General features: G+C 43.9%; 1 protein-coding gene and 1 pseudogene across 2 annotated transcripts in view; both read right to left on the reverse strand.

Moving 5' to 3' along the window:
• The window catches only part of Sema3a (semaphorin 3A), a 462,357-nt gene that overhangs the window by 412,787 nt on the left and 21,851 nt on the right, over positions 1 to 27,719 (reverse strand). The window lies entirely within an intron of this gene.
• Positions 22,268 to 22,784, reverse strand: LOC101573363 (annotated as a pseudogene). The gene has a single exon (XR_002822807.1). The product of XR_002822807.1 is annotated as a ragulator complex protein LAMTOR2 pseudogene (transcript).

Below are 27,719 nucleotides of genomic sequence, written 5' to 3' on the forward strand. Positions count from 1 at the left end.
GCCGCAGAGGTCACTTGGGCCTTCTGGACAGAGTGCAAGCCCACGTGGATCTCCACACTGGGCGCCTCACGAGAGTCCAAGTGGGCATCACCTCGCTGGGCATCACCTCGCTGGGCATCACCTCGCTCGGCTAATTCTAGCTACAGCATCTCTTTCTCATTGCACGACACATTACGCCAGCCTCTTCTCTCCTTAGTCCTTCAAGACAGTTCAGTACGTAACATGCTTTCCAAGCAAGGAGATGTTCTGCATAACTGTGGAATTCCTACCACACTAAACAATGTATGATGGACTTGGGCAATTATGATTACTACTATCAATGACAATAGGTAAATATAAAAATGTCATACAATCTCATTACAAGTAATTGATTTACACGTTTTCAAAATACACACATTATTATTACTATATAAGTCAATGTGAAAATAACTATTCTAACTTTTCATACATAACACAGTGATCTGACTCTATTTAACAATCTTTTTAAGAAATGGTGTTCGGTAAACAGACCCAGCACACAGCTTGGCCAGTGTGTTACACAGTGTGGAAGTCGATATTTACGTTTGGCAAAGAAAGGGAAACTACAATGTATTATAGTTCCCAGGCTTTACTTTTTAGAGGAGCTGTACGGTGACAGAAAAGTCAACCATATACAGCAGCCTCCTGTGTAATATAAACCATATAATACTTCAAGGCTTATGAAATGCAAATTTCTAAAGGCCTTAGCTATTCTAAATACAGTACATGAAAATTATCTTCCCAAGAGCCAATCGATATAATAGAACTTAACTTTAATAGCAACTAGGTGCAGCTATTTGGATAATTAATTTTTCTAACAATCTGGCTGCCCTAAATATTTTACACAAAGGGCATCCCTAATTAAAAAACACATATTGGGATTTTTCTTGAAAATTCATTTGGAGATGATGGGTGGAGAGACCTGGGCACACTGCGGCTGGCCCTTTCCTGCACACGAGTCTGTGAAAAGCAATCTCGCTCTGTTACTGGGACTCACTGACGTCTCATCCATCATGGGAGCTTGGCAAGCGCCAGCGGCTGCTCGTGAAGCCCAGAGGCTGCTAGCCATTCACAGCCTTCTCCTTCGCACCCAGGGGCATGTGTCTGCAAGCTGAGCATCTGATGCGTGTCCTACCAAGCGTGTACTCAATTTCAGAGTCAGAATTCACCAAAGTTCAATTACATTCAGTGAGGAAAGCTTTGCATTATTGTTTCTTTAGGCTAATATGAAAAGAAAATGAAATATGTTCTGAAGAATCTGAGAAAATTAAAATCAAGTTTTTATAGTGAGGCTACCTAAAATTGATGGCAGGCTTGGACATGTTAATGATTTTGCTGTACACTTAATCTCAGCATTGCAGAAAAATGGATGAGGCCAGCTTTGGTGATTAATGAAAGAAGAGGGCACAGTTAGATTCAATTAGTTTAATAAGCACTCCTGCACATTTACATTATAAAGCTGCCAAGCTGTAGCACACTTGCCTTCAGACAGCTTACCCTTGAGTGCCACAGGGAACCTGTAGACACACAATCATAATGTGTCAGGAGAGAGAATCCCTAGAGCCAGAAACACACACACACACACACACACACACACACACACACACACACACACGCTGGAGCAGTGCAAAGGCGCAAGCTTTCTTTTGGGAAGGTTCAGGGAATATCATATAATAGCATGACAAGATTGCAGTTCAGTAATACACTGAGCAGTTGTTCATGTAGACAGGCAAGATTGTGGGTTATTGACATAAGAACACCCGCAGCAGACAGCATTGCTGATGAGGAGGATGACTTATCTTCACTGTGGTGGAAAGGAAACAGGTACCAGACCCTGGGTGCCAGGGAAGACCCTCACCACGGGCCTCACCAGGACAGGAGTGGCTGCCTATTTTCATGAGGTGACCGGCAAGAGTGGAGGAGGAAGACCCGTGGACGTTTATTATCTCTAGTAACTAGAGTGCTGGAGTATTTACTAAGCTGCTGCAACACAGCGTGTCGGTGCATTATGCAGGCATTCTAGTTCACACTTCACAAGATGCGATGGTGTGCAAGGTGGTCTCTGCACATACTTGGAATTTTTCAGTATAAGTTTGTATTTCATTTCATAATTTTTATAATATGCAGGATTGTTTGGACATTATTGGTTGGTTTGTGTTTGCAGTGTTTTCTCATAAGGAACTAATGTACAAAATCATGTCATAACCCATCTGAATATCAGTTACTTGTAGAGGGCTTCTCTTGCTATAAATAATCTATATATATAGCTAAGGGGCTAAGGTTAGGGCAGTTTCCTCCATAATCTTTCTCATGCTCCGTGCTCATTCAGAGTCTAAATATTATCTTGTGCGAACTAGGTAAAAAGAACTGATTCTGGTGGTTCTCTTTGTTCATTTGGCGGTGCTGGGGCTCGACCTGGGGCCTTGCACATGCTTCGTGAGTGTCTTACTCTCAGAAACACTCCTAAACAAAATAGCTTATTCTGAATGACAGATGGTTTTGCAAATGTTAGCTTTCTCAAGTAGTTGTAAACTGCTTAATGTTAAGCATGAGTTTTTCGATACCAAGGCAGGGACAAAGACAAAACAGAGTCCTAGTGGTGTTATTTAAGCACAGCTTCTCAACTCTGCATACCTTTCTGCATCATCCTTCAGAATGAACAGCCATGGGTGATTTTACAAGGGGCTCTCTGATGGTGGAGGCAATTTCTCAAGTGGGTTAAAGAAGAGAAGTGTAATGAATGGCAGGTAAGCAGGAGCACTTACTCCTCAGGACAGCACCAGCCGTAGGATGCACTGATGGAGAAAATGGCAGATTGGTTACTGTCTGAGGCAGCCATTAGATTTCAATGCTAGTAGTGAGAATAGCTATGCATGGGTCATTGTCCTTTGGGTGTTCCTTTCTAGTTAAGAGTCCAGCTTGAATATGAGGTCCTTAAACTGTTAATGTCTTTTGCATAATAAACCCATACAACTGGATACAATCTTTTCTTTTTCTTGTTTTAGATCAGTATATCTTACTTTAAGACTATTACAACATTTCTTTCAAATCATTTAAGTAAAGGCTTTCAAAATAACTATTACATTATTTAAATAACAGAGTATTCCAGAGATTGTAAATTTCAAACTTAAAATATTAATGAAAAATGTTTCAATGTGTAGTAACCACATTGACAGAATGAAAGTAAATAGAACTTAACATCATTAACATGCAAATCAACCACCATATCTACCACAGCACGTGCTGCTCTGATGCAAATTTTGAGAAAGCGTTGCTTATTGCCCTTTAGGGTTGTTGTCTCAGGACAACGCGGCACTGACTGCTCTCTTAAATCTCAGTTGATTTTTAAGTGCATAAGACCTTTTCACTTTTCACAGAAGATGAAGATTTAATGGCTACTACTGAATATGGAGGAAAATCTTCATGAATCAAGAAATCTATCCTGAAACCAGAGCTAGAGAAAATACGTGAACATCATGTACCTAAGAGTCTCTGACGACCTCAGGCAACAGAGTTTGCTCTGTTAAAAAGAGGCTAAGCATGCTATTGTATAGAAATACCACATCACTTTCATCCATTCCTCAGGTGCTGGGCATTTTGGTTGTTTCCAAGATTTATCTATGACAAATTGTGCTGCTATAAACATGGATGAACAGATATCACTATGGAATGGTATTTTCAGTCATTTTGGGGAAAAAACTTGAAAGGGAATAGCTGGGTTGAATGTGATTTCCAGTCCTAATTTTTTGAAGAATTCCCACACTGATTTCCACAAAGGTTATAGCAATCTACATTCCCATCAGCAGTGGAGAAAGGTTCCTTTTCCCCCACAGCCTCTCCAGCATTTCTTATTAGTTGATTTCTTTATGATAGCCATTCTTTCTGGGGTAGCAAGGTTATTTTAATTTGTTTGTTGTTTTAATTTGCATTTCTTGAATGGCCAGTGCTGTGGAACATTTTTCATGTATTTGCCACTTGTATTTCTTCCACTGAGAAGTGTGTATTCATCTCACATGCCCACTTTTGGATTGGATCTCTCAAATTTGGGGGCTGAAAGACAAACTCGAATCTTCTATAGGTAAGTGGATATAACTGGAGGCTCTACTCATAAGTGAAATAAATCAGATCCGTATGTGTAAATATCGTATTGTCTTCCTAGTGTAAGAACCTGAAAGAATAAATATAACCTGACAGGTATAATAGACATAGTAAAATGCAAAGAAACTGAACTTAAGGATTAGATAACAAGGATGAAAGAAAGGAGAGAAGATAAGGAAAAAGGAAGGCGGGAAAAGCATGCAAGTGTATATACAGGATGGCTGAGATGGTTTTACTCGTAATTTCCATCAGTTTTTTTTATTTAACTAGCAGTTAATGTTTAGAATTTTCACCTTGACTCACTCTTATGCTGATATCTGCATTCCAAGCAACCACACTGAGGATAGAATTTGGTTGAATCCCTCTCATCTTGGTCTTCTCAATGTATACCACTGCTAATGTCTTATCAATTATTATACTTGCTTTAAAATAAATTAAAACAAAAAAGATGAGGAGAAAAATTGAGATATTTTGAAAGCAAGTGGCAATATTCAGTTATTTCCCCAATCTTGTGTAACTGTGTCTGTTAATCTGAGCAACAGATTTGATGATAAAAATAAAAATAGATAATACAACAGCCACTGTCAGCTATTCCTGTTTTATAAATCTGTAATGTACGCATTGTATGTGACCCTGTTTTTGTCTTTTTTTTCTATTTGTTTTGCTTCTATTTTTACTTTTCAAAATAAAATAAAATTAGGTTAAATATTAAAAAATATAAAGATAAAAAAGAGGTTAAGTGCTATATTTTCAAGAGCCAATAACATACATTAACTGCTTCTCTTCTATGGAGATTAAAGATGTAGACCCAACTGAATTGCAATTCAACACTGCATTGAAGAATTTTACAGTGTGTATAGTATAAGTCATAACAGCAGAGGAAGTTGGTCATGTGACATTATATATTAGTGTCATTTAATTTAATTAATTTTCCAACAATTTTAATGCATCAGAATACCCTGCTTCAGTGGAATCCAATGAAGACCAACCTACATGCAAAGCATTGAACAACAGTGACTGCAAATGTCACAGAGTCACAATTTTATTTGTGTATGTCCCTAGCTGGACCAGACTTTTCCTAGGAATGATGGCAGGCTGCCTTGCAACATGAGACACTCTTACATGAATCGTGACGGTTAACCAACAAGTACTGTGAATTCCATGGCTTCCGACCATAACTGACTCGCCGGAGCACATGTCCCCTGGTCTGAGTGAGGAAAAGGATGGCCTGCTGTGAAGACTGACTGCTTCTGAAATAATGAGGTGGCATTTAACATGCACACACAAGCGTCTGGGAGACCAGAGCACCGGCCACTGAGGTACTGAGCACTCTTCGGTGCCTCAGCCTTTGGAGGTTTACAGTCTGCATACCAAGACAAGATGTTTTGTTAGTTTTGTCATTTCAACTTATAATATTCTAGTATAGGTGGGGCTGTGTGTGTGTGAGTGTGTGTGTGTGTGTGTGTGTGTGTGTGTGTTAGCTACTGGGGACTTAAATGAAGGCTTCATACGTTCTGGGGAAGTATTCCACCACTAACTTATAACAGGAGAGAGTTCTGACTACCGCTTACTATTTTAAATATGCACTAGGACACCATAATGAAAATATGAAAGTGTCTCAGCTGTGCAGAGAGGTCAGGGAGAAAGGTCCTGCAGGTCGGCTGTGTGCAGGGAGCCAGACCAGGCTGTTGCCTTGGTAACAGCACCGTACGTGCACCTGAGGAAGGTGAACACTAGGAAAGCGGAAGGCGAACAACGTACGAGGCCTCTGCTCTTCGCGGGTAGCTTTCCTTCTTTAAGACCCTGCTTGCTCTTAAGAAGAAGGAGGAGATGAGCCCCTTACAGCTAGAGCACTGACTTGTGCATTGAGTGCTTCCCATGCAGAGCCCGGCGTGGCCCTGGAACCAGGAGCACCGGCGCGCTCTAGCCACCTGCATGCCATGGGGCACTGTGGACTAAGGACTTGGAGCTCAGACACCGGCAAGTGGCTTTGCTTCCTGCTGGCTGTGAGCTGCAGAGCGCGGGTCAGCACGCAGAGAGAAAGGCTCCGTGCTCACATCACCCCTTCCCCTCCCGCTCCGTGCCAGGGCGTAGGAAGCAAAGCGCTTGGGCCCCTGAGGGCTACCAAGGAAATTCCTCGTGCCTACACGGCCGCATCTTACCTTCCTTTCCCCCCTGCCTTAACTCTGGGTTATATTTTAAGAAGTAAAACTATTTTGTTACTTTAGATTACTGACTGCGTGGCTGGCTTTATTTACAGTGTTTCTATTGAGCATAAGCAAAACAGCACTCCCGAATCAGTTTATTTTGACAGAACAAATATGTGGGCTATGAAAATTTCTGGATTATGTCTGATATTGAGACACAGCCATGAAAATAGATATTTCTGATGAGACTTTTCAAACAGTGACTGTCAAAGGTTAGCCACCCACTAAGAAGATTTAGATTAAGGCTATAAAAAGCTTACTTGCAGAATTACTCAGGGTTAGAAAGTGGAAAAAGAATTAAATCTGTAAACACAAAAGAAACTGGGGAGCTTTGTTTGTCTTCCATGATCCTGAGAGCGCTGGTAACATTGTCAGAAATCCCAATCATATATCTGAGACAGGGACAATGAATGCCACTCACACAGGCAAATATTTATGGGAGCCTACCGAGAACGAGGTGCCACATTTGGAAAGGGGACCGAGATGTAAGCGAGCACGCATCGCGTTCCGTTTGGAGCTGAAGAAGCAAACAATGTGTCTTGACAAAAAGCCCTCATGGCAGTTAGGGCGCTTCTTCACGGGGGGGGGGGGTAGTGAATGTAGGTAAGTTAGGCAGAAATACTGCAGGCAGGCAGGCAGGCAGGCAGGCAGGCAGGCAGGCAGGGCTAGGCCCTCCGCGGGCCAGTGCCGAAGACAGCTGTGGCTGGAGGCACGTTCGCTGAGGGCCGGCTTCAGAATAAAGAACTGGTTACCCGTATTCTCTCCTAGGGATGGACAACTGTGGCTGGTATTCTAAGTAGGCATCGAGCACCTTGGGGTGGAGACCAAACTTAAAGCCACCATTCCAGGAAAGTCCTTCTCTGTCTGTGTGGGCTTGCTACGTGGCTTGTTTCACATGTAGTCTCCAGCAGGGTGGGTGAGCAGCTCACTTTCCAGGCTCCTTCTGTCTCTCTTAGACAGAAGCTTGATTACTCTCAATAAATTCTTCCTACTTTTAAAAAGAAAAAAAATGCCATGCATAGGTGGACTTTCTTGGAAGATGCCAGAATGTAACGCAGCGGGCTCTGTCTCCTTACCTAGACAACAATTAACATCACAGAATAGAAGGAAAGTGCCTCAACATACTAGGTACATGGCAAAAAAGCCCGCAGTTACAGCGTGCTCTGTTTAAGCGCTGGACACTTGTCCTGTCCATCAGGACGAGTGCGAGTATATTCACTTGTACCATCTTTACCTAATAGATGACTCAAAGTCACGACTATAAAAGGTAGGCAAGAGCAAAAGCTAAGTGGTAGTGCAGTAAGAAAGGAACACATGCTGGAAAACTCTACTGTCCACAGAATCTGTTGGAATTAAGAAATGATGTTAGCAGAGTAGCAGGATGCCAAGTTAGCACCCAAAGCTTAGTTGGGTTTCTGTACACTAACTATGAAGGATTTGAAAAGAAAATTAAGAAAACTATTTTATTTGCCATGACATCAGAAAGAAAAGCATTAAGAATTTTACAAGGAGGAAAAGATTTGTCTAGGGAAACCGGACAATATTTCCAGAAAGCATTGAGAATACATAAATATGTGGAAAGGCGTCCTGTAACCATAGAGTGGAATGTACTACCTCAGTGTTGCTCCAAAAGCCTCACAAATTCAGCACAGTGTGTGTCAAGATCCCAGTGATGCTCTCTGTGCAGAAATATGGGGTTTTAGCTGAATAACAATCTTGAAAACAAGAGTAAATTAGACAGACTCACATTAATCAAAAAGATAAAGTTACAACTTTGTTTTTGTTTCCTTTTCTTTAAAATAAAAATTTAAGAAAACCAAAATGCAATGTAGTTTTTTTTTCTTTTCTATTTTAGAGAAGGGTCTACAGGGTGTTCAGGGTCTCACTACTAGATCAGACTCGTAGTGATCCGCCTGTTTGCAGCCTCCCAAGAGCTGGGATTACAGGCGTGTACCACCACACCCAATCTCAATTGCTGTCTCAGCGTGCCCTAGGGACAGGGCAGGCATGGCAGGCCCAGGGATTGAACCCCCAGCTCCTGTGCCTGCTCACAGGTGCTTTAATCCGCTGAGCTATTTGGCCAGCACCCTTAAAATATTATGTAGTTCTTGTACAAAGAAAGCTATATAAAAGCAATGGAATGTTATATCGTACAGAAATAACCCCATGTCTGTGGTGAAATAGTTGTCAACAAAGTGTTAAAGATTATTCAGAGAATGAATGGTAATTCCTTCAACAAAACACCCTGAGGAAAATAGAAACACACAGGCAAAATGACAATATTGGTTGTCAGCAAGACCATCCACAGAAATTACCTCAAACTGGATCCAGGGCCCGTGGAGCAGACCCAGACCTGGAGGAGTCTCGGAGAAATCGCAAGTCAAAGTGCTCAATGACACTGGATTTGGTGGTGAAGCCTTGGGAATCCTGAGCCCTGGAGCCACGGGGCCGACTGCTCTGCTGTCTGTGTTTCAAGGACTTCTGAGCGGGGCACCGAGGCCTGCCTGCTCCCAGCCCCGCAGCCTCAGCATTCGCGCCCTGGCTCCCTGCATCTGGAGCTGGAGGGCGACTTGGTCCGTGCTGCCGGCCCAGCACTCAGAAGTTCCCGTTTCGGACAATTAAGGAACTATGATAATGGCACAGGGAGCAAAATGTGCTGGACTGAGGCTTTCAGATAAATTTATAGATTAAAAGAAATACAAAATTACATGCCTAATCTGACCTCACAGGCAACTATAGTAATGAAGACCCAATAGTATCAAAAATAAATATGAAATAAGCTAAGAAAAAAAAACAGTGAAGTGAAATTTCACAAATTATGCAGCAAAGTCCATGAATGTAAAGTTAATGTGATTATTAAGCCTACAGCATGACTGATGAAGAGAAAGAGAGAGAAAATGTAAATCTTAAAAACAGAACTGAAAGGTGGTATCACTCCAATAGATCACAGACATGTTTAAAAAGATGTAAGGTAAACTGCGTTATAAACCACATAAACATGAAGAACAGGTTAGGCAGTAAGTTTTTTTCTACTTCTTGGATAATTTAAATGAAATAGGGGAGTTGCTTGCACTATGTTACCAAAATTAACAGCAAAAGAAATGGAAAACCCCTTCTAGCCCTATCCAAATAAAGTATTGAATCCTTTATTGTATTACTCTTGAAAAGAAAATTCTGGACCTCTATGGTTGTGCCAGTGGATTGTCTCATACAATGAAGGAGAAAATACCTAACTCCTCTCATCTCTGCTCCTCAGTTTTAGATACTTCAGTTAAATGGAGCCATATAGCGTTTGTCCTTCTGAGAGCGAATCCTTCCCTTAGCCTACGGTCATCGAAGCTCATTGAAGACGGCAGCAATTCCCAGCTTTGCAACCCGCTGTCTGCACAGCCACACTCTCTTCATCCATCTGCTGATCATAGCTAAGCTGTCTCCACTTGGCTGTGGAAAATATTGGTGCCGTCCACAGGAGAGTGCAAACATGCTTTGAAATCCTGGCTTCGGCCATCTTGGGTCAGTGCCAAGGCATAGGATCATCTGCTGCGTGGTGTTTTGGAGGAAGGGAAGTGAAATATTCCTAAGGAGCTGCATGCCTTCATCGTCCCACTGAAAATGTGGACGAGGCCCAGTTCCCCCATCTCCTTCCCATCAGTTGGCTTTTCCCCTTCGTGACAGACACCCGCAGGACCACAGCCCCACAGCTCACCTCGAGGAAGCACATCTCTCCCATCTGCTGTAGCTTTAGGGGTGAACATCAGCAAGAAGGCAACATCCTGAGACAAGAGAACAATGTCTGGAACCGCCAACAGTATGTCTGCCTTATAGTCTATAACGCTTGCACTCCGGAGCAGAGCCCACCCAGCAATGTCACCCGTGAAGCGCTTTCTGGAACCCTCTACTGTGTGAAAAGTGAGACATGTGGAGCCAAGAGCCATCTCTGGCCTGGGCAGCTTTCCTGCACCTTGGGGAAGAGGTTCGGCTCATACCTCAGGCTTCTGTTTTACCTCCCCATCGGCTGTGAGCAGGGACTTGCCTTGCCTGATTGTGGAATCTTCCAGCATAGACCTGAGCACTTAGCAACCTCCTAGCAGGAGTGCCTGGCGGGACATTGCGCTTCTGACTTGCACCTCTCTGAGGACGGGTGGTGGTGAGCGTCTCTTAGTGACCCTGCTGGTGTGTCGCGTTTGGAGGCGTGTCTATTCAAGTTCTCTGACTTGGATATTTTGCTTTTCACCTACTGAGTTGCAAAAGTTCCTTGTAAACATATTTTGGGTACTAACCCTTTAGCTGAGATGTGGCTTGTTAGTAATTTCTCCTAGTCTGTGTCTTCCTTGTCATTCTGTTGTTTCCTAGGCTGTGAGAGAGCTTTTCCACTTAACGCCTCTGTGTGGCTTCGCTTGTGCTGACTGTGCTGTTGGTCTCACAGCCAGGAAATCACTGCACACCAGTGGCGTGAAGGGCTCTGACCGCGTGAGGCCTGGGGAGTGTGAGCTGAAGGTTTTCATCCGCTCTGAGCTAATTCATGGGCTCTCCATTTCATTCCAGACATCCATGTCTGTCTTTATGGTAGTCTGCCTCTTTTGCAATTACTGTAGCTTTATAGTATAATTTGAAAAGACAAGCATGGTGATTCTAGCTTTGTTCTTTTGCTTCAATATTGTTTATTTATTTGAGGTCCTTTGCAGTTGCATAAAAAATTTAGAATTTTTAAAAAATTTTTGCAATACAATTGGAATTATTTTTTATTTTAAACAGAAAACAATAAAAATAATAATAAAACAGAGTTTCAAATTAGGCCACTAGGAGAATAATAATAATTAATACATTGCATATTGCTATATTCATAGTAGTTGTTCAGAGTAAAAGATATAGACATGATATATTGTCCAAAAAAGTATTACCACAAACATTTCTTTTCAATGAACTTAAAAAAAAACTGGCTGTCTCCCTATCTACCTATCTTGTGCGTATAATTCTTATTAATGTATTTGCTACAGGGTCTCATTGCCCAGCTCGGATTCATAGTGATCCTTCCATTTGCAGCCTCCCCAGTGCTGGGATAACAGGCATGAGCCACCAAGCCCCGTTTCACTGGCTGGCTCTGCGTGCCTGGGGTGGGGCTGGCCCAGCTGATGGAGCTGGGATTGAACTCTGGTCCCTGCATTAGTCTGCTGAACAATCTCACTGGCCTATGTGTGTAATTTGATTTTCTCTTCTTTCTTTTCCCCTTTCTCCTGTCGGTTTTTCTTTCTTTGAACAGTGTTTCCCCTTTCACAATACCATTTATACATTTTGGGTCATACTTGCTCTTTCAGCTTTTCACACTAACGAGGCAGTATGATGTTTACACACGGGGTCTGATTTATTTTGCTTATGAATATGGACTCTAGTTGCATCCATTTACCTACAAAAGTCTCAAATTTGTCTTTCTTTATGGCTGAAGTCATATGCATAGATAGATAGATAGATAGATAGATAGATAGATAGATAGATAGATAGTGTTTTTTATCCATTCCTCAGTTGATGGGCATTTGGATTGTTTCCAATATTTAGCTACTACAAATTGTGTTGCTATGAAACATGGGTACACATACATCACTGTGGTATGTTTTTAATTCTTCTGGGAAGATATCTAGAAGGAGAATAGCGGGTCAAATGGAACTTGTCATTCTAATTTTTAAAGGAATTTCCACACTGTCATGCCAGAGACTAAAACTAGACCCCTGTCTACCACCAGGCACTAAACTAAAGTCAAAATGGAACAAAGACCTAAGTATTAAAACAGAAACACTACATATGCTGGATGAGAAAATAGGTAGAAATCTAGAAAAATAGGTGTAGGCAGAAACTTTATGAACAATACCCAGACTGCATGCAAAATACTGCAAAGAATCAACAAATAGAATCTCACTTCATTAAAAGCTTCTGCATGACAAAAGAAATCATCAACAAAGTGAAAACACAACCCACAAGACTGGAAAAAAAAGTATAGCATGTGTCTCTCAAACAAATTACTTATATCTAGAACATAAAGAGAGTTGAAAAAAATCAGGCTCCCAAAATTCAAAGGCACCATCCAAAAGTGGGCATCTGAGATGAATGCACACTTCTCAAATGAAGAAACATAAATGGCAAATAAATATGTGCGAAAATGTTCAACCTCTTTGGTTGGTTGAGAGATTCCAATTACGTCAGCCCTGAGAGTCCACCTCAATCCATCAGAGAAAGGACATCAGTGGGTAAGAGGTGCTGGAGGAGCCGTGGGGAAAGGCCTTCTCCGTGCTGGTGGGGGCACAGGCTGCCACAGCACTGCACAATTAGGAGAACTGTGGGCTGTCTGTTCTGCATGTGAGACCATACAAACAAGCAAACATTTTCAGTTCTTCCATTTAATTTAGATGCCTTTTAGGTATTTTCTCAACTAATCATTCTGGCTACAATTTCCAGTGTTATACTAAGTGGAAGTGGCAGGAACAGGACTCTTCCCGGTAGAGAAAACTGCTAATTCTCCCATGTGTGCACTGGGGCTCAGTATTTCGGGTGAGTACTAAGTCTGAATCCCCAGAGGAAGTGGATGACCTAAGCACACATGCACAGTCAGCGTTCTCCCTAGCTCTGTGGAAAGCATTTTTCTTCTCCTTTGGGTGGGTGTGACGTCATCACCACGGGTAATCGTGGTCATAGGAAAAGCCCCTGTTGTCACTTTTGCATCATTCTGGACCAGATTTACCCAGCTATCACAAATAGCTCCTAAATTGATTACAGATGTTTATGGCTCTAAAATACTGTTGAATAAGCAAGACTAAATGGTTACCCTGGGATTTGGATTACTCTTGCTCTGATAGCAGCATTTCTATGGAGCGTGACAATGACAAAATGTCACCTTAGTTATAGGGGAACATTCGACGTACAGGAGCCAAGTTCACTTGTCTAGAAAGGCTCTGCAACCCCGGCCATCTAGAGCTCTTTGGCAAACTGACACAATTTGAAAGGTGACTGCAAGTTTGCCGCACAGATTTTGCCTTGGCAGAACTCTTGCTGGAAAAATCATCAATGACCTAGTTTCATGCTGAGCTCATGATTTATTGGATAGTTTTTTGCAAATAGGAACAGAGCTTCATTATTTAAAGCTTGCATCGCTCCTCTCGCTTTTCCTCTTCTAAGAAGGTTGTGCAAGGACAACATGGAAGTCAGGCTTTTCACTCTTTAGCCTGCATAGCTTAATTCCATATCATTGCGTTGTGCTCAAATAAAGGCAATTTCACCTCATTTACCTTTGTGATGTCTGGTACATTGATCTTCAGTCAAATTAGCAGCATTTGCTCAATGTGTCCATTTTTAAAATGCATTTTCAAAAATTACAGATTTTCTGTCTTTATTTATTACATAGTCAAATCTTTTTTAATAACCTAACATAAATTTAAATTAAAAAGCTGAAATTAAGACCACTGTTTAGAAATTATTTGAAAGCTTAAAAGCACAACATTTTGCAAAACACAGCAGCCCCAGATGGAACAAATGCACAAGTAGTTATCTGAAGGCAAGAGTTAAAACGGCTAGTAGCTATCGTAATGGACTCCTAACCGAGCGCCCTGGGGTGTCACCCTGGATAAGCAGTGAGCCGCTGGCTTGCTGAGGGGACCCCCGACAGGATCATGGCTGCCGCACTGGAGACCTAGGCCCTATTGGAGGAGCACCAGGGTGCCCACGAGCCACGCAGGTCATATACAAGTTCTCGTGAGTGCTTCAGTGTCTCTGTGTGCTACCCTCAGGGACGTTTATCAAGATGGTACGTAGTAACTCCACGACCAGACCGACCTGGGATTTCCACGGCCTGCTGGGCTTCAGAAAGGCTTGCACTGTATTGCTTTGCTTTCTTCCAAAACAGCTCATACCTTTTTACATCAACTCAAATCTTCAAACCCAGTGCTATTATGTTGCTATTGATCAACAATACGTTTTAGGTCGGGTAAAGTTCAAGCCTCGCAGTAGGACATGCATGTGTTTTTCACAGGCCCTGCTCCGCGCAGACCTGCTGCTGCTGACAGGCAGGCAGACGGCACTGAGCATTCCCCACGCTGCTTTCCTTCTTGCGCTGCGCTGGAGGAAGAGACCATCTGCCATGGTCCAGGGTGTCACTTTTCTTTTTCTTTTGCAACTTGACTGAGCTTGGTGCGCAGGGTCACAGGCTGTATGACCATTTGTGCAAGCAAACAAGGGCCTTTTCTCTAAAAGTAAACTTTGTAGACTGTCAAGGTCTTGCCCCTCCTTGTTAACATTACGAGCTGCAAAGAAACATCCTCTGGAGTTGGAGCAGGTCATGTTACCACTGATAGTTCAAAAAGTTTCTTCATTAGCCTAATCTAAAGTCTCCGATTATTTGCCTTATCTTTATCAAAGAAAAAGTCTGGAAAGAGAGGAGCAGTTGCAGCCCTAAGCACACTGAGCCCTCCTGCTCCACAAGGTCCAAAGGGAAACACAGTGGAAAAGAGCCTCTGAGCCCAGCTTCAGGAGAATCAAGGCCGAGGAAACCTCGCTTTGGCCCAGAGGCCCAACCCTGCTGCCACCCGACAGCCGTGCTGTTGCACTGCGTCACACTCCGCTGTTCTCGCGATTTCCGAGGGAGCAGCCTGGACTGTCCTGGATGTGTGTGCAGACACACTGCTCACTGCTACAGAAGGCTCTTGGCAGAAAGCGCGATCCAGCATCCCGGGTCAGCCCTGCTGGAGATGCTTCAACTGTGCTGACCTTTGCCCGCTTAGCAAGAGGAGCAAGAAATGCCTGCCCTTGCTGGCCTGAGCGCAGTGCTCTAAAGCAAGATCGTGGACCTGCTCTATCCAAAAATAAATAAACGATAGCCGAAATCACTGTAGCAATGACAAATGTATCTATGCTCTGTTTTCCCCAAATATTTAATTAAAATACTGTAATAGTTAATTTTTGTAAAAAAATTTATGTATTTGGTACAGGGTCTCACTATCAGCTCGGACTCATAGTGATCCTCCTGTTTTCAGCCTCCCCAGTGCTGGGATTACAGGTGTGCACCACCGTGCCTGGTTTTGGTGGCCAGCTCAGCACGTTCAGGTGAAGCTGACATAGGGTGTGGTGCTGGGGATCTGGCCTGAGTCCTTGTGCCTGCCTAAGCAGGCGCACAGACTGCTGAGCTGTCTCCATGGCGCCATATAATAGACAATGTTTTAAAGCACTAGCTTCAATTCTAAACTTCACAGTCAAAGTGGTGAGTCTGAACTGTTCCTTAGAACAAAAAGCAGAAAAGCATAAACACAAAACAGGATAAAGGAACTGAGTCTTACTACAGTTTGGGGAATCGTTTCTTCTTCATGTTTTGTAATTAAATTGCTTCCTGCTTACAGATGGAGGTCATGTTGTCATGTGCTGAGACCTCAGGACTCGCACCACTTGGCGTTGGACAAGAAGGAGCTGAGCCCAAGGGGAGTTCGCTTCCCTCTGCCAATCATTTCCTGTCATCTCTTTGTTGAGTTGGCCCAGATTATGCAGTTTAATGTATTATAATTATTTTCTGTGAAAATTTGTCTATAAAGGAGCTAAATGATAGTTATTTAGCCTAAGAAAGAACAGGAATTATAGCACCCACCCCTATAGCAAGTTAAATTTTGCTAACTTACTTTCAAACCCAAGGTATCATGGTATCATTGACAACATGGATGGAGTGAGCGATATTTACAGCAGGACCCAGGAAACACTCTGCAGTGGTATTATGTATTCTTAGTACTTCGATCATGTCTTAAGCTTTGTGCAACAAATCAATAGATGCAAAATGACCAACGCACAACACATGCACAGGTGTGCACATGCACACACACTCCGAACAAAAACCTTGTTCATGCTGCTCAACAAAAACTACTTGAGTCTGAATTTTCTGCCATCTGGTGGCAAGATTAGCGGCCAGGCAGTACGCGTCCGGTTGTGCAAGAACGCGCTCGGGTTTTAGGGCTGAGCATGCTCTCAGTGCCGCGCCCACGTTAATTGCTTGGGATGCTGGTAATGCATCTGGTAAGTCTGACAGTTTCATGTGCAATTCAAATAAAGTAGTTACTCTAGCTATATTAACAAGTAGCACCTTAAGTATTAATATAATTAAGTTATAACAAATACTACAATTCACTGAAAGCAAGACGAAAAATTGACAAGTATGCTGGCATCATTTAGTAGGCCAATATTTCTTCTCTTTTACTCATATTAAAAATTTATTAATATGTGCATATTGTATAAGACCATTTTATTTCCTCCATTAGAAACTTGAATTTGATGGGAACATGGAAGACAGTTTTTAAATGAGAATGTAACATAAATATTAAAAAATATCTTTCATCAATTTTCAAATACTGAAGGATGAGGATAAAGAGTTTTTTTCTGAAAATATTTGAAATTCCAACAGGCAGTTTAAAATACACACAAATATATATCTAAATGAAGACATATGAATTATATAATTTCAAAGTATTCTTTTCAAACAATAGTATAATATTTATTTTATATCTTTTATTTCAAAAGAACTACCTAATTAAAAATGTCCATCTTTCTGAACAAAAATATTTGGAAGATTGCCTGATGATGTAATAATTCTAAACTTTTAATAGATGCTCAACACAAATGTTTGAGGACTTCTGTACCGTAGCATACAAGGCAGACCATACTCTGTTGCCTGCCCCACGCTAGTTTCAGGGACATCATCTGCGTTGGTGACACCATGAGTTAGTGAACAATGCTATCCACTTGAGGACTTTTACTTCTCCAGAGAGAAATCAATCTCTCGAATGTCTTCTTAAATAACCTTCATAGTTTGCTCTGAAGCCTGGACAACTTAAGAATGGTTGTAAGTTTCTTACTTGGAGTTTAACACTGAATTTGAAAGTTTTCTGAAATTTATAAGATGTAAACAACTTTAAGAAGTTATGCTGAGTGTGATGGTGGTGCATGCCTGTAATTTCAGCACTTGGGAGGATGAGGCAGGAGGATCACTGTGAGCTTGAGTCCAACCTGGGCTGCAAAGTGAGTTTCAGGCCAGCCTGAATGCATAGTGAAACCCTGTATCAAAAAGACAGCAACAACAAGTTGGTAGGTTTCTGAATCTCAAGAAGACAGCATCTTTCTTTTTTTGCACGTGAGAGGGAAGAATTATGAAAAGAGTTACCTGATGCAGACACCAGGAAATGCCCCACCTCGCGGGCGCTGGCTACTCTGGGCCACGTGTGCTGTACGCAGAGGCTGGGAGTGCTGAGACCCGGTGGCCGGGCTGGTGCCCGCAGGCTCAAGGCAGTGTACTCTGGGCACACAGCAAGTAGGCTGCCATGGGAATCGGGCAGCTCCCCAGTGCACGTGATCCTTGCAAGTCGGGCCTTAAAGTAGACTTAACACTTGTGACAGAGCTCCCTAACTAAGAGATATATGCTGTTCTAAAGCTATCCCATGCACTTCACAACCTAAGTTCTTCCATGAGGAAACTGCCTTAAAAGTAAAAAGTATCCCCTTTTCTTCTGCCTAATCCTCTTTGTTTATCATGATACGCCTATAAAAATGGATGCTCAGACAGTAAGATTCTTAGATGGACCCTGAGAATGGGGATTGCCCAAGGCTTCGTACAGCAGAATCTCTCATTCATCGCTAAGACTACAGGAAATGTGCAGGGCACTCTCGGAGACCCGAGTCAGTAAAGTGTTCACCTGCCAATTCTTTGACGCATCCTGTGCCGCATGCTGATTGGGTGAATGAGGCCCCATCTTCCCCGAGCCGCAATCTGACTGGGTGAATGGGGCCACATCTTCCCTGTGCCACATGCTGATTGGGTGAATGAGCTCCCATCTTCCCTGTGCTACACATTGATTGGGTGAATAAGACATCATCTTCCCAGTGCCACATGCTGATTGGATGAGTAAGGTACCATCTTCTCAATTTTTAACTCTGAGTGGGCCGGATTTCAAATGACAAGAATTTTACTCGCAAAGCTAAGTATCTAACATTAATCAAGTAGAAACATTTAAATTTCACAAATATTTGGTGTGAAATTTAATATTAATTTAATTAATATTAATAAATTTAATACATAGACATACAAGAATATATTGATTTAGGTGAATACAGTTATATAGCTTAATGTACAGTGATTACAAAGTCACTTTGTTAAATAAATTGTTCAACTAAAGCACCCAAGGGTTTTTTTAATTTAATCTATTGTACTGGTTGATACATTGCGTCAACTTGAGAAGTTTAATTAAGTGACTCAGCAGAGAGCCAGCGTTCTTAGTTTGTAAAGACCCTCACCCTGTGCAAGAGGAGGGCATGGACATTGCCCTGAGTTCTACAGCCCCAGCCCAGGGTAGCTTGTTTATACTATAAGGAAGGGAGAGGCTGGCTACAAGCCGCAGCTTCTGCGCTTCCCTTTGCTCTTCACTGTTTTCTGCTGTTGTGAACTGCTGCCCTCTGCCTTGTGCCACTCTGCCTGGGAGCCAGGCGAGTATGGATTAAAACCTCCATGAACTGTGAGCTAAATAAACTTTTCCTCCCTTGATTTTGGGTGTCTGGTGTTTTGTCCCAGCAACGAGTAAAAAGTAACTGAGACACCTATGTAAACAACTATTTTACATAGTTAAAAACATTTGCTTTTATTTATACCTCCTATCTATAATACTGTGTCTGCATTTTATAAGGGCCTATAAACATTAGAACATTGTAAAGGGCCTTTTTCATCCTTGAGAAATTTTCTAAGTTAAATGTTTTTACATAAATTATGAGGACAAAAAGGAAAAGACCCAAGAAAAGCCGAGACCACACGCCCTGAGCGCTGTTTCTGCCCCAGTAAGTCCTACAGCCGGGCGTTCCGCCTGCGCCCGCAGCTACCAAGCATGCTGTGTGTGTCCTTCCCAAACGTGGTCCCTTGTTGGCACCAAAGCCAGAGCCTCCACCCTCGGCCTCCGCCCCGCACACGGGTGTCCCTGTAAAACGGAAGATGCTTGCGTCGCTGGAGCGCGAGAAATCCGCCAGTAGGAAAGCCGCACGCCCGGCTGCCCGTGCGTGAGCCAGAGTCCTCGGCCCGCCCGCTCTCCGCTCGCATAAGCAGGTGCGCTGCCTGCCTTGGCATCCCCAAGAAGCGCCCCAGTTGCAGCCCTGCAGTGACTCGTGGGGCGAGGCTGACCCAGGTGTGGGTGCGGGGCAGACGCCCGAGAACCCGGCGAAAGGGTCAGTGGACAGCGCGCCGCAGTATTTGACATTGCAAGAGAGGGAGCACTTTCACTTCTCAGTAAAGGTGCAGAGTACCTAGAGTGGTCTTTTTTGGTAAGAAGAACGCGTATTTGCTCAAAGAAAACCATGAGCCGAGTTTAGGTCCCTGGCGTCAACTGAGTCCTGCTCCGCGGGTGGAGGAGCGCACTGCAGCTGCCCACGGACGGCTCGTGCCGCGCTCGGAGCGTCCTCATCCACTTCCACGGCCGCCTAGTGTGTGAGTGCCTCGGGTCCACGTGGGAAGGTTTGCTTAGGGTACCCGCCGCTGCTGCGTAGGCTGTACAGAGGGCAGACAGTGTATGCGTTAGGTTTTCATTCTTACTGCATTTTCCAATGTGCTCAAATAAAATGGTTTTTCAACTTGCATACTTTCACAATTAAAATTCTTGCTTTTCATATTCGTTTTCTTTGATAAGAAGGCCTTGGACTGTCTGGTATGTTGCAGGCATCCTCCCTCCTCTCTACCTGCAACCCTGGAAATGGTGCTTGAATCTGCCAGCTTCTGGATTTCAGTGAAGTCTGCTTGAGCTTCTAACGGTAATGCCGTCCCTCCTCCAACAGTTGCCTTTTTATTTTATACACTCACACACACGTACACACATGCACACACACATGCACACACACATGCATATGCACACACATGCACACACACATGCACACACATGCATACGCGCACACACATGCACACACATACACACACGCTGTGGCATTAGAGAAAAAAGGTCAAGTCAGATGCTAAGCGAGGTGCAACTGAAAACACACACTCATAGCTGTAAAAGGCTTTATCTCAGGTCTGAGAGGAGAACGTGATTACTGGAATATTAATAACAAGGAGTCACAGCAGGCATGCTGACACTGCAGAAATTCTCCACAGAATTTCACCGACCGTTGTGTCTTGTGCTACTTCTTTAGAATGAAGCAAATGGTGATGACGCATTGAAACTGTTTAATATCCTTTCAAGGAACTGCAATTGTTTTGTTTTGTTTTTTCAAGCAAAGCAATAAACAATACCTGAGTAATCCATATAGCAGCTGGACAATCAGTACTATCAACCCGAATGGAGAAGAAAGGAATTCGATCTGATGAAAGTCAGTGGCACGAGGAAAAGTGATAGGCACAGAGTAGACCGGACACAAGGCCTTGGGGCGAATTTCCCAAAGACGCTCTTGATACCTGAAAAGTAGGCTTTGTATTCAATGTGAGGCTTTTTAAAAATTTTTCCTAGATAACTTGAATAATATCAAGAAAATAATAATCTTCCAAATTAATGCCTTATTCAGATTTTTTCAGGAATAACAGTTTCAACAAAATTTAAGAGTGCTATTAATTTTAATTTTAAGAATGTTAAGAATTCTTGAATTAGAATTTCAAATGCAATTTGAAAACATTATAATCTTGAATGCACTCCCGTTAGACTTTCTAATCTTGCAAACAGACAAATACAGCAGCGAGACAGAAGCTTTGCTTTGTCTTCTTAATAGATTCAGGAACTGGTGATACGGCATTCCTTTTTGCATCAGCCTTTTTGTTTTGGGTTATTTTTCCAAAAATATGTTGAACCACAAGAATGATGACTTGCTAATAGGGCCTCAGTGTGACATAAAGGAAGAAGGGTAGTAACAAATAGCGCTAATTGTTCAGGGAGATTTTTATGCAGCTTACAGAGGCTTCTGCTTCTGCTCTCTTCCCATTCCTCAGTGAAGCCCAAAGGTAAATTCGTTTAACTTCTTCAGATCTTATAACTCAGTAAAACTGAGAAGCATCACTTACAATCTCAGCCATCAGAGGCTCTGTTCTGCTCCCAGGCCACTGAGAAATTCGAACTTGGGGACCAGCACTGGAATGCTGATGGGTTTTCACGCTATCTGGCAAAGCTCAGCCCAAGTGTGCAGGGTACGGCACCTGGAGTGTGGTGGATGGGCAGAGCAAGGTGTGAAGGCCCAAGCAGGATGTAGCCCAAACAGGATAGACATCCAGGAACCCGCGGAGCCTCCTGGTTTCAGGTGTTATTTGCTGACTTCTGGCAGCTGACACCCAGACACACCGTTTGGTATGAAGCTGAGTCCCATGGCTCTGTGAGAAGCCAACACACACACACACAGCTTGCTGGGATCCAGGGTTGGACCTAGAGAGCCCCAGGGTATGTGGCGGAGAGGAGGCTTATTTATTTCATCACTTTAAGAACACTTTTACTCTTCAGAATAGTCTCAGCATCTCAAATAGAATCTTAAAATCCATGGTGCATATGGGACTTTGCTTGTGTAAGAGAGCACGAGGCGCATGTTAGCCATACTCCACACAAGCGCCATGTGGTAGACATGTTGCTCTATGTGTGACACGTGTAGTGAGTTGCAGATTAAACACATTGATAAATGTTCTTGGCCAGCAGGCTGCAGCTACCTTATGTCGCACTCATAGTCACCCGTAAGTTCTGTTCCTCCTTCAGTATGTTGAAACATTCAGAGAGAACTTGGTTTCTGAGCTCCCTACTGAGTATCACACTGCGCCCCACCAACACCGGCATTCAGCTAAGACTGGGTCTAGCTTTGTCGTCATGATAGTGTGGCCTCCGGAAAGATCACATGTTTGTAGGTAATTTTCCATGGCGAGCGTGTGTTTTTGATGCACAAACACTAAGGATGTCTTTTTATTTTTTTTATTTTTTTATTTTATTTTTTTTTCAGACAGAAGTTGAAGTTTATTCTAGAAAAAAACAGAGTTCCTCCTCTCTCCCACAGTCCAAGGTTTTCTCAGGGGGCCCTGCCCCTCCAATTGTCATCACCAGTGTCCACCAATAACTGCTAGGATGCTGCTACTTGCGTGAGAGGCTCTTCCAGGTACTGCACCAATGCCTGGGCCTTGGCCTTGAGCATCCCGAAGCCCACGGTCTCCTTGGCATACATACACAGCAGAATATTAGCCACTCGGGTGATGGCTACACGGCCCTCCATGCAGTCCATGAGGATGAATTTGAGATTGTCTTCATTAAACGCTTGGTTCCCGTTTCGGTCATAGGCGGCCCAGATGTTACTGGCAATGGCCGCAGTGACCCGGGCGTCCATGTCGCCATAACCCGAGTAGGCCAGGAGCGATCCCTCGTTATTCAGAAGCAGGGTGCTCTGAACGCCTCCCGTGTTGGCTTGGCTGAGCACCTGGGTCAATGCTTTGGGACGCAGCATGCCTGTGGTTCCTAACCCTGGGCTTCTAAGGATGTCTTTTTAAACACTGGTCCTTACCTTTTTTAGATAAATAAGGGAAACCTGAACACATAATTTAGCTTGCATATGTGTAAAGATGTAACAATTTGTGCACTAAAAGCAAGCACAGGCCATGACCCAGCGATGGAAACTTGTCACTCATCCCTTCTTCAAGTCCTGTACCGGCATCTCAGGACCAAGACAAGCAGTGGGCTTCAGAGGAGAGTTACATCCCTTTAAATGATGCTATTGTTGAAGCACTCATGGTAACACTGTGGTAGAGTTGGTGCCAATGAAAGAAATTAAACCACCTGAGGAAAATGAGTTCATGTCGTGTTTATTTCAAAAACTCATTTATTCTGTTTCTATGACTTTTACTTCTAGTTTAACGTCAGGTAGGAAATTCTTTCCCAACTTACATTTTTCATCTTAGCCACAAAACCCAATGTCTCTGTAGTGGACGCATAGACTTCGGAAGGCTCTAGCTCCTAGAAACACTGCTGAAATGATGTATTTTTGAGACTTTCAACAATTTACTTTCATGTTGTCTTTTTAAGTTTCCCTTTTTTAAAGTATTCCTGGCAATATCGTAATCATTCCTCTCTGTCCATAAATAGTACCTTACAATGTGTAAAACATTTTCTCATGTAGCATTAGCATTGATATATTACATATTTATTGATTGATATTTTTCTCACAAAAATACACCTTAATACTGAAGCCTGATGAGGAATTAACATAAGACGTATGGCCTGCTTTTCAGCTTCTGTTACATTTTCAGGATTCCACTGCTGTAATATTTTATCATGCAGCATATAATTCAGGGGCACATATTAATCAAGCAAGAAGAAATGACAGCATTTTACACAGAACAACTGTGACTTCTGGAGCCCTCCCAAGGAATTTTATGTGAAGAAGCCAAAGTATCCCAAAGGAATGTAGGAGCTCATTTTCCGTGGAGGCTGATCCAACAGTGGCTCTACAAGATCACTGGACTCTCACTGGGAAGCAGAGCAGCTACGGTTGTGCTTTCGTCTGGCTGGTTTCCTTCAAGCCACACCATGCTTTCCCCACCTGGGAATTCTTAATTAGTCATGTATGTCTGCACAGCAAAGGCCTGCTGAGGTGGGTCAGGGCATAGGCAGGGGTGCAGTGGGTCACAGGGCACAGGGGAACACACAGTGACCGTGGACGGGGAATCTGCAGCAAGAGTCTTGCTGCGGAAACGTGGCTGTGTGCATCTGCATCTGGACACACATGTGTGGTGTGCATGTGCATATGCATGTGGACACACACATGTGATGGGCAGGGCTGTGTGCATACAGACACATTCATGTGGTGGTCATAAGCGATTACATGTAGACACATGTGTGGTCGACATGGCTGTGTGTGTATATAGGTATATGCATGTGGTGAACAAGTGTGCATGCATGTAGGCACACATGTGGTGGGAATGGCTGTGTGTGCATGCAGATGCATGTGTGTGGTGGGCATGTGTACATGCATGTAGAAAAACATGGGTGTGGTGGATACATGTGTGGTGAGTGTTACATGTGCAAACACATGTGTGGTGATCATGGGTATATGTGTGTTGGCATGCCTGTGTATGGTAGGCATGCTGCATGTGTGCATATAACACATATGCATGTGTGGCCATGGCTATGGATGTGCAAATAGACATATTTGGTAAATATATGCATATACATGTAGACAAACATATGTGGTAGATATGGTTATGTGTGTTCATGCAGAAACATTTGTATGTGTTGAACATATATGCATGCACATAGACACACATGCACATGTATGGACATGGCTATGTGTATATGTATGCAGACACATGTATATGACATGTGTGCAGGCATAGATATACAGGGTATGGTAGACATGGCTATGTGTGTGCATATAGACAGCGGTGATGTGTGTGCACACAGAGACATACAATGTGTTAGGCACAGCTACATGTACATATATAGACACAGATGTATGTGGTGACATGCATGTGCATACATGAACACACAGGTTGTGGTGGGCATGCCTATGTGTGTGCATGCAGACACATGTATGTGTGCATGCAAGCACAGACACACAGGTTGTGGTAGACATGGCTACATGTGTGCATACAGACACACATGTATGTGGTGATGTGTGTATACATGTACAGACACAAAGGGTGCAATGGGTATGGCTATGTGTGTGCATGCTGACAGTAGTGACACGTGTATGCACAGGCAGACACACAGAGTGTGGCAGACGTGGTGACGTGTGCACGCAGACCATTTGGAAGGCCTCCTCCTTTTCCTGAGGCAGCAGCAGCGACTCTGAATCCTCCCCGGGCAGCTGACCTTCCTTCCCTGTGTTTTCCAGTGGCCTCTCTGGTCTCACCTTTCTTCTTTTTAAACAGAAATCTTCCCTGCTGACCACACTTATTCAGGACGCCGGTCTACATGTTCCTCCCAGGCTTCTCCTGGGGATGATCCTCAGCCTCCCTCGCTGGTGGTCTCTCGGCACTCCCTCCTCCTGGTCTGGGCCAAGATGCTAAGAGTTCCTCTCAGTGCGCTCACCCAGAAGTGCTACCCAGCACCTCCGCCAGATCCAGCGGTGTGACTGCTTCACACCGCGCCCCTCTTCACCTCGAGGCTGAGGTGCCGTGGGCCCCACTCCTCACACCTGAACTGTGGGCACTTGCAGGCTGTGCTCTCCCCGTGTTTAACTTCACAGATGTCCCTGCATGCTTTTCTGCTGCACACGATTCAGCTTTCTTTGTCAGGTCCTTGGCCAAGACGTGAAACTGAACTCCCGCTGAACTTGCGCAGAGCCCCTTCCTCCCTTCTCCCTTCATCCCCCATCCTTGCTCTCAAAAGTACTACATGAATGTATTTATCAGTGGCATGGATACACTGATTTATAAGACATCTATAATTACGTAGTCATGTGCTCTTCACCTAGGGCTGAGTTGGCCTGCATTATCTAGTAGGGAATACGAATGGAGAATGGAGATGAACTGGCCAGTTGGTGGTAGGTGCTGGGCATAGCCAGCCAGCCACAAACTTTAACTTCCTGTAGCATAAATTTCCAATTGTGTAGCCACATTTCTAGCTTTGCTGACCTTTAAAAAAGCTAACAAAAGTGTAACTCAAGTACATTTGTGGTAAGGACAGATAGAAATCAGTGCAATAGTAAGTTTTCACTCACCGAGGTCTTCATTTGATCACGACCTCTGTAATAAAGCACTACTCCCCCCGTGTTGGCACAGTGGGAAGGCTGGCAATGCTGTTTACCTGAGACCACACTGAGTGGTCCTGAGTTCAAGGCTCTGCCCAGCACTGTCCAGTCCATGCACCGTCATGGAGGGAGGGCCGCTGTGTGGTGCAGGAAGAAGACAGTGGACAAGAAAGTGAGCAGAAGCGAGGATCTGTGTTTCTAGGCCTGCAGACAAATGAGACAAGTGGGTGGGCCACTCGCAGAGTGGCGTCAGGCCAGGAGGCAGGCCAGTGAGACAGCATGGAGGGATTCAGAATCAAAGTCGAAGTTTTTCACTATCCCCTTAATTTTCCTGAACTTGCACAGAGCCCCTTCCTCCCTTCTCCCTTCATCCCCATCCTTGCTCTCAAAAGTACTACATGTACTTTTTGTTTGTACAATTTTTTTTGTTTGTACAAAAAAGATCATTGTAACCAGTGCATGTATGACAGAAGAATATCGAGGTTGGGTAAGTTACACAGCAAGAGCCAAAATCAAGGAAAGGGTGAAAGTAGGAAGGTTTGCTGCAAGACAAAGAGAAGTGCTGTGTGAATCTGAGTGGGATGCGGCATGCACACTAGAACTGCAGGACTAGGAGGCTGAGGCAGGAGGCCAGCCTGGGCTGGACAGTGAGCTCAAGTCCAGCCTGTCCCACAGAGTGAGGCCCTGTCCTCAAGTGAACACAACAATCTGGGCAAGGGCCTGGGATATGAAGGAGCACACGCAGAAAGCGCTAGACTTTCCTAGAAAAGCCCCTGTTGTGTGGCTCAAAGAGCTGAAAATCCGGGAAGGCACGGACCCCTCTGCTTCACCTGGCAGTCCTGAGTTCTGCAGCCCTCGGCTGCACCTGCATTTGGGCCACTCCCAGCAAACAACTCGAATTTCCCCCATCAGCTCCTTGCTTCTAAAGTGGTACTACGATCAGTCATTTTCCAATTCCCTGCAGCCCGGCATGCTCTGCAGAAGGCGTGAGAATCCAGAGATGGGGCAACCTGGGCTGCAGACGTGGAGCTCCAGCCGGGAGTCACAGAGCGGCTTTTCCTGGCCTCAGCACCCTGCTTTAGTGAAGCTAACCCAGTGCGGACAGCCACTGCGACACTGCCCCTGAGGTCACATCCAGATGTAGTCTGCAGACCTATCATGAACTCATTTCTCCCTCTCATAAGTATCCGTTGGCCTCACATATGCCACTGACACCGAAAGTCTTCAATTTTTAATTTCTAATATCGCCTTGCATTCATGAATCATTTCAAACTCTCTGAGAATTTACTAAACAGCATATTTTAAGGAAATACACAATTCTCCTTTGGTTATTTTTTCACTGACCAAACCATAAAGCCAGAAGAGTCATCCTATATTCTTAGTCTCATCACTGAAATCCGTGCCCTGGCTCCTGCGTTCTGCTGCCTACGCATCCACCAATCTGCTCCGTCCAGCTCGCTAGTCCGCACTGCCAGGTCTCCGCATCTCCAGATGATGCCGACCAGCTTCCTAGAAGCCTTCATGCCTCTTTTCCTCCTTCCCCCAACAACAGTCCCAACTTCTCCTCTAAAGCATCTTCCCCTGTACTGACGCTGCCCTCCTCGCGGCGCTTCTGCCTTCGCCCGGCATCTGCACGTCTCAGCGACCCCTTCCCGCTGCGCCTGGGCTGCTGTGACGCCTGAGCGCTATCGGACTGGGCAGCGTGAGATGTGA

This window comes from Octodon degus, unplaced genomic scaffold (assembly GCF_000260255.1).
Source record: "Octodon degus isolate 3935 unplaced genomic scaffold, OctDeg1.0 scaffold00108, whole genome shotgun sequence".
In the NCBI taxonomy this organism is placed as follows: Eukaryota; Metazoa; Chordata; class Mammalia; order Rodentia; family Octodontidae; genus Octodon; species Octodon degus.